The sequence below is a fragment of the Hemitrygon akajei genome, chromosome 11 (genome assembly GCF_048418815.1).
Source record: "Hemitrygon akajei chromosome 11, sHemAka1.3, whole genome shotgun sequence".
NCBI classification, from domain to species: domain Eukaryota; kingdom Metazoa; phylum Chordata; class Chondrichthyes; order Myliobatiformes; family Dasyatidae; genus Hemitrygon; species Hemitrygon akajei.
The window spans coordinates 72,653,228-72,656,489 of record NC_133134.1 but is presented as its reverse complement, the minus strand read 5'-3'; positions in this window follow the sequence as shown (position 1 = coordinate 72,656,489).

Here is a 3,262-nt window from a genome sequence, read left to right as displayed (position 1 = left end):
TTTGTTCCAGATATTCAGAATCGAGAGAGTTGTTAAAATTTGCATTTCTCATCTGACGTTGGGCAGTTTTGAATCTAGTTGCTTAGAGACAAATGTCCACGGCAGAAGCACCAAAGATTAGCGGCTACGTGTGTGTGTGTGTGTGTGTGTGTGTGTGTGTGTGTGTGTGTGTGTGTGTGTGTGTGTGAGAGAGAGAGTGTGTGTGTCTGTGTCTGTGTGTGTGAGAGAGAGAGTGTGTGTGTGTGTGTGTCTGTGTATGTGAGTGTGTGTGTGTGTGAGAGAGAGTGTGTGTGTGTGAGAGAGAGAGAGTGTGTGTGAGTGTGTGTGTGTGTCTGTGTGTGTGTGTGTGAGAGAGAGAGTGTGTGTCTGTGTCTGTGTGTGTGAGAGAGAGAGAGTGTGTGTGTGTCTGTGTATGTGAGTGTGTGTGTGTGTGAGAGAGAGAGAGTGTGTGTGTGTGTGTATGTGAGTGTGTGTCTGTGTCTGTGTGTGTGTGTGTCTGTGTATGTGTGTGTGTCTGTGTGTCTGTGTATGTGTGTGTGTGTGTCTGTGTGTGTGTGTGAGAGAGAGAGAGTGTGTGTGTCTGTGTCTGTCTGTGTCTGTGTGTGTGAGAGAGAGTGTGTGTGTGTCTGTGTATGTGAGTGTGTGTGTGTGAGAGAGAGAGTGTGTGTGTGTGTGAGAGAGAGAGTGTGTGTACGTACATGGGAGTTCTGGTTTCAACTCACATCACAGGGGTATGTGGGTTGGTGGGTAAATTGGCTCCTACGCTGTTAGGTAACATGGGCTAGTGTGGTACCTATACTTGGGTGGTCAAATAAATTAAAAATAACTGTAAGACAAAATACTAAACAGTAATCTCTCCGAGGCAAACACGAGGAAATCTGCAGATGCTGGAAATTCAAGCAACACACACAAAATGCTGGTGGAACACAGCAGGTCAGGCAGCATCTATAGGGAGAAGCACTGCCGATGTTTCGGGCCGAGACCCTTCGTCAGGACTTCTGCAGATGCTGGAAATCCAGAACAGCACATGCAAAATGCTGGTGGAACGCAGCAGGTCAGGCAGCATCTATAGGGAGAAGCACTGTTGACGTTTTCCGGCCGAGACCCTTCGTCAGGAATCTCTCTGAGACCCTCCGTTGGTCCAGGTCGACCATGGATGTTGTGTCCTAATTCTCTGCGTGATTCGCGGGCCAGGACAGTACGAGACAGAGGGCAAACTGTCACCCTCACAGCAGGCTACCCCACTCTACACAGCTGATGAATCGAAAGGAACGGCCGAAAATCTGGAGCTGGATTCCCTGAGGCAGTCCTACATTGAGTTCAGCACTGACTGGCAACTCCTGCGACAGTTACAGAGGGAAAGTCTGGAGCTGGAGACTGGCAACTCCTGCGATGCCACTGGTGTTAAACCGTGTCGGTCTCTGCCGTTCATCAGCTGCGTGGAGAGGGGGAACCTGCTACCTGGGCAACTCCTGCGATGCCACTGGAGTTAAACTGACTGTTGCCAGTCAGTGTTGAACTCAACGTCGGACTGCCTCAGGGACTCCAGCTCCGGATTTTCCCCTCGGGGTTTATTCCCGGACCCTTCCCCATGAGTGGGTATAGCCACAAGGCAGTGGAGGTTTGAGATCAGAGTTTTCCTTCTGCTAGATGAGCTGCCAACCACAGCCCACGAGCCCCATCTACCCAAAGCAACTGGTTTTAAGGCGCCAGTAACCCACCTTTGCTCCTTCTCCTGTCAGTAGAAATGGTTCTGCCAGCTCTAGTAGCTCAGTCACATGTGAAGGCCAGGAGCTTTGTTGTCAGGGGCGATGTGACTTGCACGCCTTTGGGAGCATTTAAGAACGGGTAAGAGCTTGTCCCCATTACCACCCCCGGCTATAACAACTTTAAGGAACCTAAACAGTAATGCTGGGTTTTAAATCACGTCAGGGGCTCTGCCTCATGAGGAGTTGGAGGAGATTTGACCAAAGACTCTTGTCACATTTGTACAGAGGGACTGTGGAGAGAATTCTGACTGGTTGCATCACTGTCTGGTGTGGAGAGTAGGGGGGTGCTGCACAGGATTGGAAACTCAGCCATCATGGGCACTAGCCTCTCCACTACAGAGGACATCTTCAAGGAGCGATGCCTCAAAAAGGCGGCATCCGCCATTAAGGACCCCATCACCAGAACATGGTCTCCTGTCATTGCTACCATCAGGGAGGAGCTATGGACACACAATCAATGTTTTAGGAACAGCTCCTTCCCCTCTGCCATCAGATTTCTGAGTGAGCAATGAACCCATGACTACCTCACTATCTTTTTGCACTACATATTTATTTATATATATATATATATATATATATATATCTTCTTATCTAATCAGCCAATCATGTGGCAGCAACTCAATGCCTAAAAGCATGCAGACATGGTCAAGAGGTTCAGTTGCTGTTCAGACCAAAGATTCGAATGGGGAAGTGATCTAAGTGTCTTTGACTGTGGAATGATTGTTGGTGCCAGATGGGGTGGTTTGAGTATCTCAGAAACTGCTGATCTCCTGGGGATTTTCACACACAACAGTCTCTAGTTTACAGAGAATGGTGGGGAAAAGAAAAAAAAAACATCCAGTGAGTGGCAGTTCTGTGGGCGAAAATGCCTCGTTAATGAGAGAGGTTGTAGGAGAATGGCCAGACTGGTTCAAGCTGACGGGAAGGCGACAGTAACTCAAATGACCACACGTTACAACAGTGGTGTGCAGAAGAGCTGTAGTGGATGGTCTACAACAGCAGAAAACCACGGACATCCACTCAGTGGCCACTTTACGATGTACAGGTGGAACCTAATGAAGTGGCCCCTGACTGTATGTCTTAGGGTCTTAATAATAAACCTGATTCTGACTCAGTGGCCATGGGGTTTGACACCAAGATTCATTTATTTACCACATGTACATCGAAACAACTGCTGAAGGAGAAATCAAAAGGAACAGGAGGTTTGTTCCAATAATATTATTGGCACACCACCCTCTTCGTGACTGAGGGCAACTTGCTTCAACCCAAGCAATTGAAGTTGCCTGTCTGGGACAACCATTGTGGTCAGGGATAACCATTATGGTCTGGGATAACCATTGTGGTCTGGGATAACCATTATGGTCTGGGATAATCATTATGGTCTGGGATAACCATTATGGTCTGGGATAATCATTATGGTCTGGGATAACCATTGTGGTCAGGGATAACCATTATGGTCTGGGATAACCATTGTGGTCAGGGATAATCATTAT